The sequence below is a fragment of the Octopus bimaculoides genome, chromosome 4, assembly GCF_046866305.1.
Source record: "Octopus bimaculoides isolate indiv1 chromosome 4, ASM4686630v1, whole genome shotgun sequence".
NCBI classification, from domain to species: domain Eukaryota; kingdom Metazoa; phylum Mollusca; class Cephalopoda; order Octopoda; family Octopodidae; genus Octopus; species Octopus bimaculoides.
Genome location: NC_142931.1, coordinates 44319019 through 44344009, shown reverse-complemented (window position 1 = coordinate 44344009; position 24991 = coordinate 44319019). Strand labels below are relative to the sequence as shown.

The window sequence follows — 24991 nt, the reverse complement described above, 5'->3', positions numbered from 1 at the left end:
CAGAGGAAGTGAGAGTAGATGACAGTCATGGAATGAGAGTAGGCGGTAGTCACGGATACTAAAGCAGGCGAACAGCATTCAAAGGTTTTGCTCTGAAGCCGCTGATATTTTAATGAAAATACATCTGCAAAATTTGATCGTAAATTGTATTTACTTTATCAGTTTCACACACACACACACACACACACACACACACACACACACACATATATATATATATATAAACAAAAGTAAATGAGTATATGCATATATACGTACAGGTATGTGCATACCGACATCCACCTGTATGTATAGGTGCATATCTGGGTACAGGACATTGCACACAAACGTAGACGAGAACACACGAGCCACATAGAGAACATTCTACTTCTTCAGCTACCCACGTTTTAACACCGGCGTTTCGACGAGCTTCGGGCAGGACGCAACGTTAAAACGGCTCGTCCCATGGATCGCAGATTAAATCTGTATACGCAAATTAAATCTAGCCATGGAGGAATGTAGTGGCGGACGAAAAACAAGACAGGAAAACAAACAGAAGGCTTTACGGCCAGACGAGAAAAATTATGTGTGTATGAACGCGATGAGGCACGGAACCGAGAGAGACAGTGGTAGCGTGTGTCACTTGGCGAAAGCCAAGGAAGGAAAGGATTATTGACCGGAAGCATGTGACCATGCCGGTATATATATATATATATATATATATATATATATATATATATATATATATATATATACATATATATATGAAATTAAATATTAAACACTTTTGTTTTCAAAATATTATCGTTCACATAACATATATATAAAAGTTATCTGAACGATAATTTAAACATTATATATGTGTGTGTGTTTGTGTGTGTATGTATGTATGTATGTATGTATGCATACTTTCCTTTTTTTTCTTTCGTTTTAGTCCATTTTACACGTTCGCCCTTTCTGATACAAACCCTTCTTTCCTTTTCTAATTGGATAGCATATTTTACTTATTTCCTCAATCTAAAAAGTGCAAACAAACGTACGCGTACACACACAAATTCACACACATATACACACCTGTATAGGTGTATATACAAAGGTAGGCGTATGTATGAGTGCTTCGCAGAGGCCTTTGGAGAGATATATATATATATATATATATATATATATATATATATATATATATATATATATATATATATATATATATATATATATATAATATATATATATATTTGTATGTATGTACATAGAAATATATGTACATACACACACACATATATATATATAGTTATGTATACGTATATATATATGTGTGTGTGTGTGTGTGTGTGTAAATAATATGAGGAGTTTAGTTCATTGATAATCTAAACGAATAGGTACTCTGTGTAAGTGATCATCCGTTGGGTTCCAAGTTCACAGCTGAGCTTGTAGCTAGGAATCAGTAGTAGACTTCCGAGATTGCAGGTATATATTAGAAGGAAAAGGACAACAAGTCCAAGGCAGGACGAGTATCTCAGGTTATTTAGAGAATTCAATTAGAGTAAGGTGAATTAGAAGTAGTAAACTCTTACAGCTGTTTCTGGGTATTCCATCATCAGAGACAAGGTACGTATCTAGGAAGGTTCCAGACAGAGAATTCACAGTGTATAAAAGAATAAAATAGTAGATAGAAGAATAAAGACAGGAGAATAAATTTCACAGTTCATTTTATTCCAGTGGGTGTGGACTTTGGTCTGTACTTCCGTGAAGGTAAAGGTCTTTAAGTATAATCCTAGGTAAATCCAGGCAGGACTTTGAATGTTGCGTTCAGATTGAAGGAAAAGATTGAGTGATGTGTGTGTGTGTGTGTGTGTGTGTGTGTGTGTGTGTATACATATATATGTAACATATGGTATACTTATACACGGGGCAAATTTTAGCCATTTATCCGCAGACTGAAAAAAAAATGATGAACAACCTTGATTGATTTTCGAATCTTATGTTCTCATCAGAGGAGTCTACATCAATCTGGCAGTCTCGAGAGAAACGAATAGCCAAACTGTTTATATACTCAAGAAATGCAGCAGTTACTCTAGGAAGGAGTCCCTAATTTGCATACCGAAAGTGTTTAACACTCTATATATACCAGCGGCCTTTCAACGGGGATTTTAGTCCACACAGTACCAAGGTATGATATAGTATATATGTAACACACCCTATAATTATAAACAGGGCAAATTTTATCCATTTCTCTGCAGACTGAAAAAGGATGAACAACCTTAACTGATTTTCGAACCTTATTGGGTTATCATCATAGGCGTCTGTATTTATTTAGATGTACATATATATGTATGTATATGTACATGCATTATGTGGGTGATATTTTCTACCAGGATGTTACAATCGTACGTGAGTCTGCAAGTGCTTCAGTTCTGTAAATGAACTTCATTGCTGACATGTATTAATGCTTTACCTCATTCTGCTGATGTGTCATTGTCTATCATTAATAAACTGGCGGTATTTTTAACGACACGGGTATGCTAGTTAATTTCAATAATAAGATAGCAGAGAAGCTGATTGGCAGCAAAATAACGAAGAAAATGCCTGGTAGAATTTCGCAATGTTCCTTAAATGTTCTTTATTCGATTCCTGCCATAGTCAACTTAACTTTTCAATTCTTCCTTTTAATTCGTATATTGTCAGCGTAAATGTTGATAAATATGTGTCAAAGCTAGAAGTCAATATTAGGTAGGAATTGTAGTGGACTAGCAGGAGTGAATGTGATTCAGGATAAATGCATAGGAATGCTTGATATCATTTCTTCGTTCTGGAATCCCATTGTGGATGACTCCGTCTTTTATCCCTTTAATGGTCGATAAAAGAAATATTAGGACGGAAGGCGGTGTAGTAACAGTGCTGATTATTTCCCACTTCTGCAAATATTAGCATTGTGACTAGCTAAATGATATCAGCGTAATATTAAACTGTCTCCCTCAGGGAGCTGCTTACGTCATAAAGAACAAACATAATAGATACAGATATTCGATTTTTTTTATAAAAACATGGTATACAAATACTGTATACTGTCCACGGTTTATAAATACTGAAGTATGTACATATTTTGCCAACTTCATTCTTAAATCTCAATCGTATAAATTTAATCGGATAATTGTTCTCATAAACAAAGTTCATAGAGAAAAATGTTAACCACGTCGTAGATAGTGTTTATGTGATAATTAATCTTTATTTAAAAATGATGTAGCGAAATCTTTTAGTTGATGCTCGGTAGGTTTCGATGATATCTAGACAGGTTTAACATTAAATCTAGAGTAACATCAGTTTTAATGTTGCTTTCTTTCAGACTTCTTTAAATGTCTGCTCTTTAAAAAATCAATTTTCTTTTTAAATCTTATGACATTATGCCACAAATTCTTACTAAGATATTTTGGCTGTAAACAAATGCAATTTATTTTTTAAAAGAAAATTGTAGTTTTGATATTTATTTCATTCTCAGAGTTAAGAGTGGTGCATGGAGCAGACTTGCTTCAGCTGTGAATCAAACTCCAGCCATGGACATAGCAATGTCAAAAACGTATACTTTTCTTTAAACTAGTTACAGACACAGTGTTACATAATGCCCCTACGACCCCAGTGTGGTAAAGATGCATTAGGTTGAAAGGGTACTAAAGAAAATTTCACTTTCATGTACATCTTAGGTACATCAGCCAATGCTACAAACTATTAAATCACTTGGCAATTTTACAGTTATTCTGCTGATGGTGGAGCGGGGATACAAGTCCATCTTACTCTGCAGCACTTATTGCATCGAATTGGATTGAGTCATAGAAGATTTAAGTGCTTTGGCCACGAACGCAACATGATCCGTCCACCTCTCGGCTAGTTTTCGGATAGCCTTTTCACTCAGCAACTGGCCGTACTCGAATGAATCGATCGAATATTTCCCCTAGACATTCTAAAAATCTCTAATGTGGTAAAAATAACCCCTTTAATAACAGTAAAAAAATTTATTTGAGCTTCATGGACTAAAAGAGTGTGTGACATATGGAGTCAGCTTTTGTTTCCTAAAAATATCTCAAACTATACACTCATATAAAGAAAAAACTACTGTTTAATAGGGAGACCCCCACCTCGCTTTATGATTGTCATTCTTTCTTATTCACGTGGTTTCCATTCAATACTTTTGTCCTATTATCAAAGAAATATATATTAAGTAATAAACTCTGTATAAATAAACAGAGTGTGTACCACCGCAGGAAAGAAAGCATTTATTGATGTAAGGCACAAATATAAAGTTATTTTTATAGTTGCCAATGTAATAAAGCTAGTCTCGAGCACTTTATTGGAACAAGATTTCTGCATTCTCACTACCAACAACCATATTTCCATTTGAATGACTAGTTTATATCAAAAGTAGTCATTTCTTATATTATTTTCAATTAATAACAACTTATACATTAATGGCATTTCATTTGGAACGGGACTCAATTATTGGAATAGCTTGCCAACGAGAGACATTCATGTCGACCTCATCAATGATTTTAGAAATGTGTTGCGTAAGTATTGTAGCCGTTATACCCATTAATCTCTATTTTTTTCATAAGTATAACGAGTGTCGTGTGCCAAAGGCTATGATTATTTAATCGTCAACTGTAACAATGCTACACGCACCATCGTCATACACACGCACATGCATGCATTCATGAATACATACATACATACATACATACATGTGTGAATGATAAATTAATTAATAATAAACTATGCATATACAGTCTGGGTTTTGTAACAATTTCTTTTACGCACTTTCCATCATAAATTGCCTAGAAGGTGGTTGATATTTAGACATAATACTCTAAACGTTACAATGGGAAATTGTCTTCATAATCTTCAGATTTGGGTTTGTCATTTACGGTTGGGGCATTGCCATCTTACGGATAAAAATCGCTAAACGTGTGACTTCTTTTTGCGATGGAGAAAGGTAACTTCGTCGAACGACCCATGCATCAGACGAGATGTAGAGTAGCAATAAAGATGTTGTTTCTCTTGTTTTGTTACTCTTCCACTCTGCTTCAAAACTCCCTACGCTGATCAAGGTGAGTTCTTTACGTATTAATAAACAAAAGAGAGATTAAAGATCGGAGCTGGCAGAATCGTTAGCTCACACCGGGTGACACGCGTAGCGGTATTTCGTCTGTCTTTACTCTCCAAGGTCAAATTCCGCCGAGATCGACTTCGCCTTCGTCCTTTTGGAGTTCGATAAAATAAGTACCAGTTGCTGGTCTTGTGCTAAAATTTGAAACCACTATTTTCCACTATATATATATATATATATATATATATATATATATATATATATATATATATATATATTATTAAGCGCCCTTCTGAAGCCTAGCCAGGCTCATGGGCCCGGTTTCTATAGCGTATGTGTTCCCCTAGCTGGACGGGACGCCAGTCCATTGCAGCGTTAGTCAAGAAACAGGAAGAAAGAGTGAGAGAAAGTTGGGGCGAAAAAGTACAACAGGGCTTGCCACCCACCCCCCTGCCGGAGCCTCATGGGGAGATTTTAACAGTTTGATCGTTGTGGAAGATGTTCAGTATGATCATAACAAATGAGATGTCAAACTGGGTTTTTTTTATTGAGCTACAATTCTTTGTTGAAATGGGGTTTGGGGTATTTTTAATTTTTTATTCGATGAGCATCATTTTAAATGTTACATTCTGGTTGCAGTATCGATCAGAACTGTTTTTTTTTTTTTTATTTTGTGAACTGAACCCATTGTTCATTCCGTAAGTACGCTCCTGACGCATTTTCAAATCTGATAGTAAGCTCCTGGAGTTCTGCTTTACTTCTTTCCATGAGGTCGATGACCGAGTAATGCAGTTTGCAAAGAACCGTCATCTGTTGACAGTGAGGGGTGGAATTCACAAAGTGTTTCCGATGTGGCATTTTCTTGCAGGTTGTCAGTCAAACTGTGCTTTTTAATTGTCATATAGTGATAGAATCATTAGGAAGAGGTTCCTATCATAGAAGAAATCATTTAAAGGCTTTCTTGATGTCAATGAATTTGTATTAGAGATGGTGTGGCAGATGTTTGTCGATCAGCAATCTAACGTTAAATATATGTTAGGACTTGTCACATTTTTATCGTAATACTGGCTGTTCTTCTATGCGCATTTCTTCCGCTTTCCACTTACGTCTCCTTAAGAAAACACTATGTAGTAGATTCGCAGAGAATCTTATGACATCTTTCTTACTTTATAACAAATATAGAACCTCATAGTGGTTATTCTTTTGGCAATTTCGTTGTTTGAAAATCTCCTTATACGTGGCTCTCAAAGCTTTCATGAGTACTGCCCTTCATTTCTAGGGAATCTACTGGAGTATTGTCGACTCCTTAATGGGTTTTTTTTTCTTTGAGAAGGTGCACCATACTTTCTAACTTCTCCTTTTATACTGGAGCATTTCGAAGTTTCCGTTGAGATTAGTGGCACTGTCAAGAATGCTAGTGTCATTTATACATACATACATTCATACGAACGTGCGCGCGTGTGTGTGCGTGTATATAAAACGATAAACAAGAATTTGAAGAATAAATTTTATAATTCTGTGCCATCATCTCGTCTAAGGATGTATATCCATTTAGTATGATACGCAAATGGTGTATCATATATCTATCTACCGGTCCATGTGTCTGTGTGTATGTATATGTGTGTGTGTGTGTGTGTGTGTGTGTGTGTGCGTGCGTGCGTGCGTGCGTGCGTGTGTGTATTCGCAGTATGATTGTATGTATATATCTTTTATCTTTTTTTTTGTTTCAGAAATTAGACTGCGGCCATACTAAGACCCCGCCTTGAAATTTTAATCGAATGAATCGACTCTAGGACTTATGCATTTTTTAATCCTGCCACTTATTCTATCGGCCTCTTTTGCTGAACCGCAATGTTACGGGGATGCAAACACACCAACACCGGTTGTCGAGCGGTGCTGGGTGGACAGACAGGAAGATACACACACATAGTTGTACATATATATACATACATACGTACATATTTACATACATATGTACGACGGGCTTCTTTCAGTTTCCGACTACCAAATCCATTCACAAAATTTCGGTCGGTCCGAGCCTACATCTTGCCCAAGATGTCACGCAATGGGACTGAATCTGGAACCATGTGATTGAGAAGCAAGCTACTTACCACAGAGCCATATATATATATATTTCTTTATTACCCACAGAGGGCTAAACATAGAGAGGACAAACAAGGACAGACAAAGGGTTAAAGTCCAGTGCGTAACTGGTACTTATATAATCGATCCCGAAAGAATGAAAGGCAAAGTCGATCTCGGCAGAATTTGAACTCAGAACGTAACAGGAGACAAAATACCGCTAAGCGTTTCGCCCCGCGTGCTAACGATCCTGCCAGTTCGCCGCCTTATATATATGTATGTCTTAGTGAATCTTTATGCCAGGGCAATTTCTTGTAACAATATCTCTTATTACTCTTCTTTAGCCATGCGTCATACAATGCGGATCATCGCTAAGCTTATCCATGCAAAATCAAAAGTGATAAAGAAAAATTACCTCCTTGTGCATTTTCAATTAGTTGTTCTAACTCACTTGTATTAACCTTCGATACACCTGAATAGTAAAAAGCTATGCTTTGCTGAAGTCACTTAGGAATTCAAATAACTAGTGAATCGAATTTCAGTAATTGACAAGTTCACACGTTAGACGGAGCTCTACTGTGCACTATTTTACAATCATTTCTTAATAGATTTATTTTTATTGAAAAATATATAACTTTCATATTTTTGTAACCTGGAAACCAGATTTTGGATAAAGCAAGCACTTCCATTCTCATAGCATCCTAAGAACGAATATTCACCGGATTATTTTGAACGAGGCTAGCTTAGTATTTAAAGTAAATATTTTTAATGATGAAGTTGAAAAAACTAAATGTTTAAATACATATATACGACGAACTTCTTTCAGTTTCCGTCTACCAAATCCACTTACAAGGCTTTGCCTGGCCCAAGGGTTTTCCTGGCCCAAGGCTTTGCCTGGCCCAAGGCTTTGCCTGGCCCAAGGCTTTGCCTGGCCCAAGGCTTTGCCTGGCCCAAGGCTATAGATGAGTTCGAATTCTGCTGATGAAATTGCCTTTCATCTTTTCGGGTTCGATAAATTAAGTACCATTTGCGTACTGGAGTCGATCTAAATGACTGTCCCCCCACCCAAAAAAAAAATTTTGAGTGTTGTGCCTAGAGTAGAAAAGAATATATATGTAAACGTGTATATATGTGTGTATATAGCACTAGTACTCCATCGGTTACGACGGTGAAGGTTCCATTTTATCCGATCAACGGAACAGCCTGCTCGTAAAATTAACGTGCAAGTGGCTGAGCACTCCACAGATACGCGCTACCTTAACGTAGTTTTCAGGGAGATTCAGCGTGACACAGATTGTAACAAGGCCAGCCTTTTTGAATTACAGGTACTGTTTATTTTTGCCAGCTGTGTGGACTGGAGCAACGTAAAATAAAGTGTCTTGCTCAAGGAAGCAACGTGCCGCCGGGAAACGAACTCACGCCTTTACGACCGTGAGCGGATTACCCTAACCACTAAGCTACGTGCCTTCACATGTGTATATATATGCATCAGACAGTAAATAGACAGACAAGCATACAGATAGATGGAGGGAAAGACAGAGAGACGGATAGATAGATAGATAGATAGATAGATAGATAGATAGATAAAGTAATGTTGTGTGTGCGTGTGTGTGTGTGTGTGTGTGTGTATTATTGCATCTAAAATCTCAGACGTGCTTTTATTGTCTGTTTAATCATTTAATACGACAAATGTAAGTTAAACTTTTAATACAAATATTTAACCACCTGTGGAGAGTTCCTATCCTTCTTTTATACGTCTGTTTGTTCGTGTACTAGTGTATGTTTATGTGACGCTGCATACCTAATGGTTAGCGTGGTCAAGTCACTATCGCGAAGTTGTATGTACAATTCTTGGGCGGGGCAGGGCGGGGAAGGGCGGGGCAGGGCGGGGCAGGGCGGGGCGGCGCGTTGTATCCTTAAGAACCACATCATTTTACGTTGCCCCAGTTTACTCAACAGTAAATGAGAACTTGCTGACAACTGCTGCAGCTCTCTCTCTCTTCCTCCCTCTCTCTCTCCCTCCCTTTCTCATGTCAAAACATTAGTTTCTGCTCAGTCAAGGGTCGGTGAGCCGAGAAGGTATTTGTGATTGCTCGCGAACGCGTAGACACTTAAAACAAATAGAAAAAGCGTGGCACACACTATCAGGTCTTATTTGTTTGCGAGCGAAGGGTAAGCTTTTAAGCTTTTTATCTTCTTACATATACATATATTTATATATAATGTTTTTTTATTCTTATTCTTTCAGATTCCTTGCTTGCGCGTGTGGATCAAAAGAAGGAGTACGTATAACACAAATTGAAGTCATCTATAATGTAAATCATACATTTTTCTGGTGAGTTCAACTTTTAAAGTATTTTAAACATCAAAATATATAGATTCATACTCCACAAGCCCCAGACGAATTAGAAAGCTGGTGCATAGCTTAGGTTTCTTTGATACTTATCGGAAAGACAGATCTGTTTCTGCATATTGATCCTTTTTTTATCGATGACGTTCCTAGAAGATATATGTCGTATTTTTCCGTTGAGACGAGTAGGTTTTTGTATCCAACCCTAAAACACTTAGAAATCTTGCAACAAATGTGCTAACAAATGTGATTTATTCATTATATCTTCAGCAAATTTTTTTGTTTTTGGTTTTGTTTTTGATTTTTTTTTTAACACAAGGTTTCCTTTGGTTTATAAGGTTAAGATATGACTATATTGTACAGCAGTTTCGAGAAAACGCTGTATATTGACACGCTTTTTTTTTATTGCTACTAAGAGCAATTTTTCGTTAGTGATCTTGCTAAAACTTTGTAAAAAATCATGAATATCTAATTTCTCATATCAGTTAAATTTACACTGTTGGGTGTGTTGCATATAGGAAATCAATCTTTGTTACATATCCTTTCGATATCTTAGATTGTATAAAATAAGAATAAATCATTTAACTAAAATATCTCCATTTTGTGTGGTAGGCCTAAGACAAATCATGTTTAACTCCACTGCTTACTCTTTGGGTGATTTTTTTACGCAGTAACAAATTTTCAGATCTGATTTCCGGTCCTTTCTCGGTCTACATTTTTCTTAAAGATATTCACTTTTACCAGCTGCTTATTTTCCTAGGAGGGTACTGCCCTCCCTTTTCTGAATATTTCTTGTATATTTCTTTTTAAATCTTCTATAAAGATCGTCGTTTTTCGTCGCAAATACAATCACAATCTCTGAAAAGAACCATGAGAGTACATGTGTTCATGTGACGAAGCCCTTGTGAATACCCACTCACATATACATACAAATACAAAATATACACATACGAAGTAAATACTAAAAACTGATTTTGCACATAAATTTTCGATTTTAGATTAAATTTAATTTAAAAGTGAACATTTGTATGAATCACATGGCTCTGAAACTTCGGTATTAAGACTGTTTCCAACAGCTGAACGAAATGTAGCACGTAAAATTCGTGTTTCTCGCAGAAGAGCTTTGTTGTAACATTCCAGTTAAGAGATCTAATTCGAGATCATATATTCCAAAGTGCTGATCAATCGAACACTAACAGTCAGCAATATGAGTCGTGTACAATACGACGAAACTTAAACTCCCAATTACTTTGCCTACGTAACTACAATTAAACACCATGTTTAGATAGGTTTTCAAAAATGTGAACAATAGGAGCGCTGAAATTTCATTAGTATTTCGTCAGTGTAGAGAGCGGAGTCAAAGCTTTCCGCTCTAAACTATTACTCTCAGGTGATCCGTTGGCCAACTAAAAGTCTCTCCTTATCGCTTTCAACGGTGCAACAACAAAGAAAATCATGAGTTTTAACTAAAATATTGTTCACTAAAACGTTTTGAAAATCTTCGGTTTTACAAACAGTGGATAAAATTAATTCCCTCGGAGATAGTATCTTGTTATATTATATACTAGGTTCAAAGACCTAGAGGGGTCTTACTGGAGGGGAGAAATGGGAGGTGCGCATTAATTCAGTTATTTTATACAGGTGTTGTTTTGTCTGAAGGACCAAAAGTTGTTTGGTCTGAAGGACCAAAGGCAGTTCGAACCATCTCGTCAATTTTTTCGGACTGCATTTGTTTAAAACGTTGTTTCTTTTTAAGATTATGGGATGTAATATGAGTGAGATTTGTCTACTACTTCTAACAGGTCGCACGACCACATAAATGCTCACTCCATTGACTTCAGGGATGGTAAACATTTCTAGGTAGCGCAGTAGTTAAGTGAGGTAGCACAGCACTGAACTAAATCTATCACATTTTGTTTTAACCTTCTCGGTTCTCAGGTGAAACCGCAAAGAGGGGTTATCTTTTGTCCATCTCTGGAGTCAAATGAAATAAGTATCTGTAATAGCCTGACAAATCGATTCATTTATCCCTATCCCCATTAATTTAAACATTGGCTTTGTAATGTCAGAAGAAGTTTAAACCCAAACGACGCAAATCGATACTTCATTGAAACTAAATACCTAACTGATTTGTTTCATGAAGATTATCTTGAACAAAAAAGCTGTTACATATCAATATATCTAGTTATTTGTATGCGTATTTGTGTATGAGAGGGAAAGAAACATTTGAGATAGAGACTGAAGGAAAACGACGGAATTAAATGAATAAAATAGATTTTGAGTTTATGTATTAATATGAGCATATGTATAAATTCATGTCTTCCATATGTGTAAATTATTTTTGTGTGTTTCTGCATTTGTATCCAATATTAATGCTTATGCATCCGATAGTATGCTTATGCATCCGATATTATTTAATCTTACGTTTGCATCGCCGTGGCATACCAGCAAATGATTTTTACACAATTTATATAATTACCGGCGATTCAATTCGTCCCTGGTTCGGTTCAGGTGTTTGATGTTGATAAGCCACAAAAATGGCGAAATATCGGTATCCATCATTCCTGAATGGAATCGGAGGCAAGTTGTCTCACTTGTCTTTGACTTCCAGGTGTTTTTAACACCCATCATAATGAGGGAGTCGTCTCCCAGGCGTTACGCCTCAGCGAGCCGGCGAACAAACAAAACGCATGCAGTGAGCATGAGCGATTGATCGATGTTTACAACACTAGTAACAGAATACAAGATAAGAAAATGAAATTATATATACATAGCTACATGCATACATACATACATACATACATACATACATACATACATACATACATACATACATACATGCATATAGTTATTTTTTCAAATCTATGTTGCTTTGTCTATATGTTGAAAGGCATACAGAAACACAGAGAGAGAGAGAGACAAAAGTAAAAATATTTATCATATACGAGAGGATGCTGAAAAGTTCCTGGTATTAAGGGCATCGCATAAGATCTGGTTGGAGGCCCAGCCTTCTGAGTTCTTTTACAGGGTCACTGCAATAAATGTGTGAATCCGAGAGAGGAATAATAAAATCATGTATTTTCTTTGACCGAAAGCCAGGAACTTTTTCAACACCCCCTCGTATATATATATAGTCGTTCTTTGAAGTTTGTGTTCCGTTCTATTGACTTGCACTTAAAATTCCCGCGTATTAAATCAAAACTTGATAGTTACTATGGTGACAACAATTCCTGCCTCTCTCTCACTCACTCTTTCTCTCGCTCACTCTCTCTCTCTCTCTCTCTCTCTCAACAACTTTTCCTCCTCTCCTTCTTTCCCTCCCTTTTATTGATGTTGCGACAAACAGAGAGACATAGAGATCCGCTTGTCTTTTATAATAAAGTTTGTATATATGAGAAAGGGAGATTATATATATATATATATATAAGAAAGAGAGATGACCAAGAAATAAATGATTATCTTATGAACCTGAAGTTCATAAAAGAATCGTTTATTTATTTATTTTTTCATCTCTTTCTTATTACCTCTCTATACTCAGCCAACAGTTCGTTTTGAATCATACGTATATTGAGTTGCACACCGGGTTTTTGGTCTCGTAGTGCATAAGCGAAATATATGTATACATACATACATATATATATATATATATATATATATATATATATATATATATATATATATATATATATATACATATAGTACAGACACACACACAGAGAATCACATCTAGAAAGGCATATGAGTAAAATGGGGTTCAGTACCTCAGGTAAACTGTTTTTATTTATTAAGTAATCTTCCACTCCATATATACTCGAGTTTTTACTAAATAAAAGTCTGAATCATTGCATATCCTCTGAAAACAAGTAACTATGATAATTAAAACGAAAACTGACGCAAATACCCTAATGAATGTTTTTTTTTTTTTTTACTAAATATAATTACAAGGTAGTCTTCCTTATTACAGTTTAAATTATTCTTGTAACATTTCAAACAATCATTGGTGTTTACCGTATCGGCCTTGTTCTTTCGCTGAACGTTTTGCAAGTAGCTCGTTTGAAGATTTTGATGTAGGGGAAATATTATCTAAGAGCTGCACCTGAATTGTTGTGACCTGCCATACAATTAAATGAAGATACAACACATTAAGCAAGCTCTTTCAAGAGATTTGTCAAGAAATCTACCTGATCTTCAAGAAATCTACCTGATCTTCAAGTACATCTTGAAGAAATCGCGACAAAGATTTATCGACAGCCTCAACAAAGATATTTTTTTGAGCAAGAGTTCATAACTGTTCTCTCCAGGAAGCAATTCCTTAAATTCGCAAAATATTGATGTACCTCGTAGTATCTCAAATGTTAAAAAGTCATGGGAACTATGAAATGAAATATTATTTATATATCATAATACTTTATATATACCGGTTTCAAATTTTGGCACAAAGCCAGCAGTTTGAGGGAGAGATAGGCCTACTACGTCGACCCCAGTTTTGCCTGGTACTTATTTTATCGACCCCAAAATGGATGAAAGGCAGACGAAATGTCATTAAGCATTTTGCCAGGCGTACTAACGATTCTGCCAGCTCGCCACCTTTCAATACTCTTTTACTCTTTTACTTGTTTCAGTCATTTGACTGCGGCCATGCTGGAGCACCGCCTTTAGTCGAGAAAATCGCCCCCAGGACTTATTCTTTGTAAGCCTAGTACTTATTCTATCGGTCACTCTTTGCCGAACCGCAAGGTGACGGGGACATAAACACACCAGCATCAGTTGTCAAGCGATGGTGGGGGGGAAAACGCAGACACACCAACACACATACATACACACACACACACACATACACACACACACACACACACACACACACACACACACACACACATATATATATATATATATATATATATATATATATACGACGAGCTTCTTCCAGTTTCTGTCTACCAAATCCACTCACAAGGCTTTGGTCGTCCCGAGGCTATAGTAGAAGACACTTGCCCAAGGTGCCACGCAGTAAGACTGAAAACCGGAACCATGTGGTTAGTAAGCAAGCTACTTACCACACAGCCAGTCCTTCGCCTACATCACATATATTAACTTTGTTCCATGCAAACGCTTACTCGTAAAAACTACAACGATTTTTATCTTTAAAATACATTCAGAGAAGAGAAAAGTACTAAATTCCATCGATGTATTCAAACTTTTCACCAGGACTGTATATACATACACACCCAATCTTAAGAAACATCCCACCACATTTATATGTTTGTGTGCATATATATATATATATATATATATATATATGTATATATATATATATACATATTAATATGGGGTGAGGGTTAGTGCTTGTTCATAATGCCAAATCACTATTACTGATTGAATCATAAAATACCTTCCTTTTATGTCACGCACTTGTACCTTATAGAAATGTATGAGCTATTTCCTTCTCTTGTAAATATGAAAATCTTCAGGTCTTAGCTTGATTTACATGCAATTGAAATGATTGTGATGTAGAGCGCTTTAGTTTGACTATCATTATAGAGGTTAATTTAACCGTACAAATCAATTAGATAAGTTGTATAAATTGTTAATTGGATTCCTTTCAGAGTTTCTTTCTATTTAGAAGTGAAATGACACTGAATTATGTTTGGATAATTTTGCCGCAAGCATGCCACTTTGAAACACTTAATAATTTATTGGTTAAACTGCCATAGTTTTCACTTTATTCTACTGGTGATGATGATGATGAGGAGGAGGAGGAGGAGGAGGAGGATGACTATAAACATAGAAATAATAATAATAATAATAATAATAATAATAATAATAATAATAATAATAATAATAATAATAAAAACCTGCCAGGAATGCATAAAAAGCTGGCAGAAAACTTTAACAACATACTAGCAGAGCCAGAGACAATGCCTGAATGGCTCACGAAAGGGAAAACCATCTTAATCCCTAAATCCATGGAAACGGAGAAACCACAAAACTATAGACCAATAACCTGTCTCCCTACGATCTACAAAGCCTTTACTGCAATAATATCGCAGAGATTACGTAAGCACCTGGAAAATAACAACCTGTTTCCAGAAGAGCAGAAGGGATGCTGCAAGGGCTCATACGGCTGTAAAGATCAATTATTGATCAATAAAGTCATAACTGAAGACAGCCGCAGAAAGAAGAAAGGTCTCAGTATGGCATGGATGGACTACCAAAAGGCTTTCGACAGTGTTCCCCACACGTGGATTCTGGAAACACTAGCCATAAACAAGGTGGCACCAATTATTATAAAATACATAAGGCACTCAATGAACAAATGGCAGACAGTGCTACAGCTCCAAGCAAAAGAGGGACTTGTGAAAACGAAAGCCATCCCCATTAGAAGAGGAATATTCCAGGGAGACACGCTCTCTCCACTCCTTTTCTGCCTGGCACTCACACCTTTAACTGAATTGCTAAATAGAACTGGATGCGGTTACAAATGCTACGGAAAAACAGTCAGCCACCTTCTATATATGGATGACCTAAAATTATATGCTAAAAACGACAGAGAGCTAGAAACATTACTACAGACAGTACACGGCTTTACCAAGGAAATAGATATGAAATTCGGATTAGAAAAATGTGCCAAAGCAACCCTGAAAAGAGGAAAATTAGTTAAAAGTAGCAATATAACACTAGATAAAGCCAATGAAATAAGAGAACTAGACGAAAGCCAACCATACAAGTATTTAGGATTCAATGAACTAGATAGGATACAACATACACAAATGAAAGAAAAAATAAAGAAAGAGTACTATAGACGAGTTAGATCAATACTAAAAACAGGGCTCAATGCTAAAAACAAGATAATGTGTATCAACACTTTAGCTGTCCCAGTTATAAGCTACAGCTACAACATCCTTAACTGGACACTAAACGAACTATCTAAAATAGACAGGAAAACAAGAAAAATAATGACCGGATGCACCACCCAAAATCTGACATAGAAAGGCTATATATACAACGCACAGAAGGTGGCAGGGGTCTTATACAGCTAGAAAACTATTATAAAATAACCACCATAGAACTGCAAAAATACCTACTCCAGAAGCAAGGAAAACTAATACAAATAGCCACAAAACACGAGCAAAACAAAAAGCTGTTTTCAGTATTTAATGAAGCTGAGAAATACAAACAAGAAATCAATCTACCTAACAAATACGAAGAAGAAGAAGAAGAAGAAGAAGAAGAAGAAGAAGAAGAAGAAGAAGAAGAAGAAGAAGAAGAAGAAGAAGAAGAAGAAACGACAAAAGCTATAAAACAAATGAAATCCAAACTAAAACTAGAACAGCAACGGACCATGATAAAACGATAGCAAGAAAAGCCCCTACATGGTAAATACTGGGCTAAACTAAATGCAAAAGAAATAGACAGAGAAAAATCCCAGCAATGGTTGAGAAGCTCAGGACTCAAAGCAGAGACTGAAGGATTTTTAATTGCTGCACAAGACCAAAGCCTCCCCACCAGAAATTACCAAAAACACATAATGAAAAGAAACATAACAAGTAACTGTAGAATGTGTTGAGATGGACAAGAAACAATAAATCATATTATCTCTGGCTGCCCTGTTCTGGCTAAGAAGGAATATATTCACAGACACGACAGAGCTGGGACCTATATACACTGGAAGCTATGCCGACACTGGAATAACAACAGAAAAAAGATGGTATAAACACACGCCAGAAAAGGTCACAGAAAACGAGAAAGCAACCATACTCTGGGATATGCCAATACACACAGATAGAGAAATTAAGGAAAATAGACCAGATATAGTTGTCAAAGATCATGAAGAAAAAAAATGCTTTCTAATTGATGTATCAATACCAGCAGATGACAACGTTTCTCTAAAAGAAATGGAAAAACTTTCAAAATACAAAGATCTGGAAATAGAGATAACTCGAATGTGGAATCTAAAAACAGAAACAATTCCTATCATAGTAGGTGCCTTAGGTATAATAAAAAAAATATTCAGACAAATACATAACAAAAACACCAGGACTTATAAATATATATAACATACAGAAAATTGCACTACTGGGCACTGCATACATTCTACGCAAAACACTTTCAATACAGTAAACATAAGAGCACCACAGCAAACCACAGCACATACCCAAGGCGCACAGAGCTGCGCTCGGTAGTGAAGTGAAAGCACGTTATAAAAATAAAACTACTGAACAATAATAATAATAATGATAAGGATGCAGTACCATGCAGTGGCTCTCATGGCTTCTGATCTTAATTGATGGATGCAGTACCAGGCAGTGGCTCTCATGGCTTCTTATCTTAATTGATGGATGCAGTACCAGGCAGTGGCTCTAATGGCTTCTGATCTAATTGATTGGAAGTGTTATCATGTACATTGTTTTGTCTTGGTATAAAAGATGGGCTACAACAAATATTTTGCTTAATTCCACAGATTTGCTTGTCAGTTGTTTGACCTTAACCAGTTGAGCATGTCCCTTGGTGGCTGACGATATGTGCACCTCTGATCACGAGAAGTAGCCATGTGTTGAGAGGAATTCTTTGGGGTTTGGATTTTTCACCTTTGGAAGCATGGATGGGCGTTTAGTTCAACATCCTTAAACAACCCTTATTCAGGGACCTTTTGAGCATGATGGGCTACTCAACCTGAAAAAAATTCTAACTGGGCCTTACATGCATGTTCCAGAGTTGAATTACTCAAACCCCGAAGAATTTCTTTCAATCTATGATGCTCTCTCACTACGCCTGCTCGTGATCAAAGATGCACATATCGTTAGCCAATATATATATATATATATACATATATATATATATATATATATATATATATATATATATATATATATATATATATATATATATATATATATATATATGATAGAAATATACAATTAGATGAACTGGGGTAGGAATAAAGGTAATAAAAGTCATTATTGTGAGTTATTAAAGAGATTTACAAGCATACCGGTTTCGTAATAATACTAGTCATTGCTTTATCGTCAGCCAATATATATATACACAGAGCTCACATCATCCAATGGCATCAGTAGGTACTATACCGGTATGACAGATAACGACTTCAAGGGAAGTTACTACCAGAACATGCACGTATTCAGATATGTGTGTGTGTGTGTGTGTGTGTGTGTGCGCGTGTGTATGTTTATTTGTGTGCGTGTGCATGTATGGATGTATGCCTGTATGGTAAGAAGAAGAAACCTGCCACTTTTGCTTGAACTTAATGTAGAATTTTTTAATTATAAATCTAAGGCTTTATAAAGTTTTTTTTTAATTAAATGTAACTAGTATTCATCTAAAAACTAGATCCAATCGATTTGAATTCTTATACTGTCCAAAAACTTCTATCGGCTGCTTTTTATCATTATCTCCATTGCTTGTTGTTTTTAGCTTTTAAACAGTTCTAGAAATAGATTTATCTACAATATTATCTTAAGCAATCTTAGTTTGTATGTTATCAGGCATCAGTTTTTCTGATATGTTCAAAACCATTTCAACTATCCCCATACAGCTTTTCGATTGCATACTCCATTGCGTCTTTTCAAAGTTAAAGATTGTGATTTAAGAAAATTTATCTCCAACTTCCAATGAGTTGCTCGACCTTGACCCCCTATATGGTTTCTTGTTGGCTCAAATGAGGCTGTTAGGTAGAAATATACTTAGATGTGTGTGTACGTATTGATGTTTGTATACATTCATACATATATGCATATACACATATATATATATGTGAGTATATGTGTGCATATTCAGATATGTATATATTTATATTCATGCATATATATGTATGTGTGTGTATGTGTATATATATATATATTTATATATGTATTATGAAAAAGTGTGTATATATATGTGTGTGTATGTGGGTGTGTTTGTCTGTGTACTCGTGTGTGTCTGTACATATGTTAAATGTGTATGTACGAATACATACAGGTACGCTTGTACTCAAACACACATGTAGCTGATGTCAAGAAACTAGATATTTTTAAGATATTTCATAGATTTTACTGACTCTTGACAGTCAGCTGGTCTTATTGATTCAGTGTTCTTTTCAGCAAACTGCCAAAAGAAAACAAAAGTACGTATACTTTACCCTATAACAACATTGTCAAAATTTTACTTTTATTCCCTTTCTATTCATCATTTTATCTTTTGAAACAGGGTATCCTGAATGTGTTTAACGAGATGTTTCGTGATATCTGTTTACAACTTAAGGCGGTGAGCTGGCAGAATCGTTAGCACGCCGGGCGAAATGCTTAACCGTGTTTCGTCTGTCTTTACGTTCTGAGTTCAACTTCCGCCGAGGTCGACTTTGCCTTTCATCCTTTCGGGGGTCGATAAATTAAGTACCAGTTGCGTAATGAGGTCGATCTAATCGACTGAATACCTCTCCCAAAAATTTCAGGCCTTGTGCCTATAGTAGAACGGATATCTATTTCAACTCGCTGTTTTCTGGATTCAGAAGCAACTCTCTATCACAGAGAAAATGAGTTCTGTACTTCTAGTACTTGTGTTCAAGTATTACAGATGTTCAGTATCCATGCTAGGTCACCAATATGAGAACTCAAAGTGACTTGTTTAGTCTGCATATATATATTTAATATTTATGGCTGCATATATATTTAATATTTAGTCTGCATATATATTTAATATTTATGGCTGCATATATTTAATATTGTTACATAGGGAAATTTTATTGCAACGTATTTTTTACGCAAACCTTATCGGCGAGATCTATTAATTTCATACATACATACATACATACATATATGGTGTGTCTGTGTGCTTCCCAACCACATGGTTCCAGATTCAGTTCTGTTACGTGCACAAGTATCCTTGCGCAAGTATCTTCTACAATAGCCTCGAGCCAACCAAGGCCTTGTGAGTGGATTTAGTAGAGGAAACTGAAAGAAGCCGTCGTGTGTGTGTATCTGCCCCCGACCACCACCAACACCATTTGACAACCGGTTTTGGTATGTTTATTTCCACGTATTTTTACAATTTGGCAAAATAAACCGATAGAATAATTACCAAGCTTTAAAAAAATTAGTACTGGAATCGATTCGTTCGACAAAAATACTTCAAGGTGGTGCCCCAGCATGACCACAGTCTAAAACAAAAAAGACAAACTATGACACTGTGTGTGTATGTGTGTGAGTGTCTCTGTGTGTATGTGTGTGCGAGAGTGTGTACGTGCATGTGTATGTATTTATCAGTGGCAAGCAGTTAAAAACTGACGTGGCCATCATTACTCAGTTTCCGAGACATGAAAGTACATGTCTAATCAATCATCTATCCACGATTACAGAAACCCTACTCGCTAGCAACTCTTGAATGTAGTTCTTTCTTGTTTGATGGTAAACTAGGTTTCCTCTAGAGAAGGTGGCTCACCTAGTGAAACTTTTGCATATCTTTGCATAATACAATAAAGTTATTGAGTTGTAAAAGAATTACTAAAATGCAAAACTAGTAACTCGACTATTACTTTTATCAAAACTGTAGGTAACTCCTGACAATAATGCCAATTTCCCTGGTATTATTGTCTGTCAGTTTCGATCGATTGACCGATAATAAGTCAGAAATTTTGTAATTACTTCGAATTTTCTGTTGAGGGACACTTCGGATTACTTCTGAATATACAGCTTTACATACTGGAAGATCCTGTAATTACGTAATCGATAGTCCTCAAAATTATAATGATGTCATTGGTGGGCAGGCTTCCAAAAGAAACAGGACCTAAAGGCGTGTGGTTACATATCTTCTGAAATCGTTGGCAGAACGCCCATACAATTCCTCTGGACACTATCTACTGGAGGGAGTGTAGCTCCATTTAGACTTTTAAGAAAAAAAACTATCAGCGGTTAAGAAGCTCAATTTTGGCTTTTGCAGATGGATTGCAGGAGGTTCGCTCAGCAAATGTATCTATTCACCCATCGAAAATGGCAAATTCTTTATAAATACTAATCTTACTCATTAATTTAATGACAAATCTTAATGAAACTTTTGTTATACTCCTGCTTGAAATTTGGTGGCATTAAGTGTGGCAGCACACCCAGTACAATAACCACCATATGCCTATCTTATGTGTTATGTAACTTGGGAAACGATGTTATCTAAGCAAGAACAGCTAACGTTAATATCATGTTGGTTTAAAAGTTGGTGATATTTACCACAAACTTATCACAAATTAGTGCCTTACAAAAAAGACTAATAGTTTCTAACAATGTTTGTGGCTTCTTATAAAAATATTTGGGAATAATAACCAGATAACTTTACATACAGATTTGGGAGTGTTCTTGTAAACTTTTCAATGAAGGCACTCTTAGTTTGGACTTCTAAATAGTAAGAGACGATTTCCCTCTCTTAGGATCAGCAGGAGCTCTTCTAACGTTTGCTGCTATATTGCTAACTATAGGCGTTGGGTTTGAGAGGGATTCTTATGTGCCAGTATACACACACTAACAGTGGAGGCGCAATGGTCCAGTTGTTACGGCAGCGAACTCGCGGTTTCGATTCCCAGACCGGGCGTTGTGAGTGTTTATTGGGCGAAAACACCTAAAGTTCCACGAGGCTCCGGCAGGGGATGGTGGCGAACCCTGCTGTACTCTTCCACCACAACTTTCTCTCACTCATTCTTCTTGTTTTTGTTGTGCCTGTAATTCAAAGGGTCAGCCTTGTCACACTGTGTCACGCTGAATATCCCCGAGAACTACGTTAAGGGTACACGTGTCTGTGGAGTGCTCAGCCACTTGAACGTTAATTTCACGAGCAGGCTGTTCCAGTTGATCGGATCAACTGGAACCCTCGACGTCGTAAGCGACGGAATGCCAACAACAACACACACACACTAACACATACACCATCTTCCCTTTTGGCTTTTTATAAGGGCTGTTATTAACTTGTCTTAAGAACAGTAATGTTTAAAGAAATTAACACTTGATATACATGCGTGTGTATATGTGCGTGTGCACGCGCGAGAGTGCGAGTCTGTGTGTGCACTTGTAGGAAAATTTGTATGTTTGTGTAAGCAGAATGCTTTCTTTGTGCATAGTTATTACACAAGCACGCAGAGATACGTGCAATCACAAGTATACACAATAGTGTAGCAACAGCCGAATGGGTCTTTTCGCTGAAAAACGGCAACAGTTGAATACATATATCTGTGTTTGTGTGTGTGTGTGTGTGTGTGCGTGCGAGTTTGTTTGCGTGTGCGTATGTACGCTTGTATATATATATATTATATACATGCAACTATCTATCTATCTATCTATCTATCTATCTATCTATCTATTTATCTCTCTCTCTCTCTCTCTCTCTCTCTCTCTCTCTCTCTATATATATATATATATATATATATATATATATATATATATATATATATATATATATATATATGTATATATATATATATATATATATATATATAGTAAACCAAAAGTAAGTTTACAATTATCACACAGGCACTTTAAATTTCTTTTAAAACATTTTATTACATTTAAATTTCTATCTTACAAACTGAAATGGGAACTTGACAAAATTAACTAAATTAGCATAGAATAATGGTTTCATATTTTTTTAATATAATTAAGATCTAAACTGTTAGTATGTGAATGCTAAAGAGATAGTTGAATAACTGTAACCCTACTTTTGGGCCACCCTGTATGTAAATATATATATATATATATATATTTGATTATATGTATTTATTTTCACTTAGTTAACAATTAACTACGACAAAACAAATTGGTTAATAGATACCAGGGTAGCAAAGATCATAAAATTACTGTGGTGTAACTCCTGTTTACGAGGTAGAAACTCCCTGTTAGTTTGGGGTATAAAATTTAATAAATGGAGTAATATATATATATATATATATATATATATATATATATATATATATATATATATATATATATTATATTATATTATATATATATATTATATTATATTATATTGTATTATATTATATTATACACATGTTTGTGTGCGTGTGTATGTGTGTGTTTCTGTATGTGTAGGTTTATTTGTAAAAGTTTACCGGATACCAAATGAAGGATATAAAAAAAGGAAAAAAAAAACCACTCTTAAAGAGGCGAGAAAAATTTTTTTTTTTTTCCGGGTCGTTGTTATTTCGTCTTTCTCAGCGCTGTTTTCGGCTTTTTCACTGTCGTCGTCATCATATCAACGTCATCGTCGTCGTCGTTGTCATCGTCGTCGTCATCATCTTCATCAATTATTATTAGTTCCTTGTATCTCTATTGCGCCTAATAGTTGTGAATTCAATTCTTGTTTGAGTCACGTTGCATTCATAATTTCTTCTTTTTTTTTTTCGTTTTGCCCCTGTATTGGGGCGTATTTTTTTTTTTCTTTACAGAGATGCTTCTCTTGTTTATTGTTGCATTCACAGCTTTTATCTTTGTTATGATCCTTTTGTTAAGGTGGTTTTCTCGTGTTTGCCTTTGTCCCTACGTTCGCACTTCACATCCTATCACCGTTCTGGTTACATGCTATTACTGCGCTAATATCAGTAACAACAAAGGCGGCAGCTGCAGCCAATGCAATGAGTGAAAACAGCAGCAGCATTTTCAGTTAATACTGCTGTTGTTGTTTGTCGCTTTTATTGTTGTTATTGCTGCTGCTGTTGCCGCTGTTGCTGCTGCTGAACTGGGTGATTTTATTTCACGACTATAGCGAAAGAATAAAATGGCGGATTTGATAAAGACTCAGACAACAGGTGGCAGTAGTTGTTTGTGTGACCGTCGAGGTAGTAGCAGCTGTTTGACAGAAATAGTAGTAGTGCCAGTAGTCGGGGTAATAGCTGTGATAGTGGTGGTGGGAGGTGATGATCGTTGGTAGTAGTACAAGTGGCGGTAGTGAGAGAAGTAGTATTAGTGGTGGTAGTAACAGTGCTTCTAGTAGTGATGGTATTGGTAATGCTAGTAATTTTAGTGATGGTTATGATGATGATGATGATGGTGATGTTAAAAGTAGCTGCACTAGTAAGAGCTAATAGTGATACTAATATAAAGAATAGATATACTCGTAATAATAGTAACAGTTGGGATTGTAGTAGTAGTAGTAGTAGTAGTAGTAGTAGTAGTAGTAGTGGTGGTGGTGGTGGTGGTGGTGATGGTGGTGGGAGGATGATGAAGAGATGGAATAGAAATAAATGAATTAAGAACATAAACAAAATCAATACAGCTTCCTTTCGTCAGTAGTGGTGGTGGTGGTGGTGGTGGTGGTGGTGGTGGTGGTGGTAGTAGTAGTAGTAGTAGTAGTAGTAGTAGTAGTAGTGGTGGTTTGGAAGATGGTGATGGTGGTCTGGTTTTCGTAGTATCAATGGTGACATAACAGTGAGGTTGCTGGGTTAAACTATTGAAATGGTGGCGATGCTGATGATTGCAGATATATTGTTAGAATAGGACCATAGGTATTACTGTTGTGAT

General features: G+C 36.0%; 1 protein-coding gene across 11 annotated transcripts in view; it reads left to right on the top strand.

Annotated features, from left to right (window-relative positions):
- The window catches only part of LOC106873997 (potassium voltage-gated channel protein Shaw), a 526032-nt gene that overhangs the window by 270674 nt on the left and 230367 nt on the right, over nt 1-24991 (top strand). For all 11 annotated transcript variants that reach the window (XM_014921551.3, XM_014921552.3, XM_014921548.3 and 8 more), the window contains one exon: nt 9402-9488. The gene's annotated coding sequence lies outside the window, so the exon portion shown is untranslated. The remainder of the gene's footprint in view (nt 1-9401; nt 9489-24991) is intronic.